General features: G+C 30.9%; 1 protein-coding gene across 1 annotated transcript in view; it reads left to right on the top strand.

The window, feature by feature from the left end:
• LOC119585322 (xaa-Pro aminopeptidase 1-like) overlaps positions 1 to 508 on the top strand; it is a 14,737-nt gene that overhangs the window by 9,165 nt on the left and 5,064 nt on the right. The window lies entirely within an intron of this gene.

The raw sequence follows: 508 nt of genomic DNA, 5'->3' as shown, positions 1-508 counted from the left end.
TTTCGTTTGGCACTTTAAAGAACTGTATTGTTGCAGAGAGGATAAGTAAAGGTCAAAATTATCTAACAGTCAACTCAGTAAAGCAATACTTGTTTTTATTTTATATCTATTTGTCTATTAACAATACAGTTAGGTTAGCAGATTATAACGCATTATTTTCCTCCCACAATCATTAAGCAAATCAATAGATTTGAAATTTTTCTTCCTTTCACACTTGAAAGGAAACTAAGTATTCAGTTCCTTTTGCGGCAATCATTTACACACACAAACGAAAATAAAATTCTCTGAAATTCAAGAATTAGTTGTTTATTAGTAAAGAAGAATCTTTTGGAATGCGAGGATTAGTTATTTTATCGCTTATTAGTAAAGGAAAAAAACTACTATTGAACTTCCTTGGAGAGAACGTTGTTGCATTTAAGACAAACTAGTTTTTAACAATTAGAATCTGAAAGGCTTCTCCTTTAGGTCGTTTTAAAGGCAATCGAGCCTTAGAAAACTCTAGAAAGGC

The sequence above is a fragment of the Penaeus monodon genome, chromosome 19, assembly GCF_015228065.2.
Source record: "Penaeus monodon isolate SGIC_2016 chromosome 19, NSTDA_Pmon_1, whole genome shotgun sequence".
Lineage (NCBI taxonomy): Eukaryota > Metazoa > Arthropoda > Malacostraca > Decapoda > Penaeidae > Penaeus > Penaeus monodon.
This window is presented reverse-complemented; position numbering and strand designations above follow the sequence as displayed.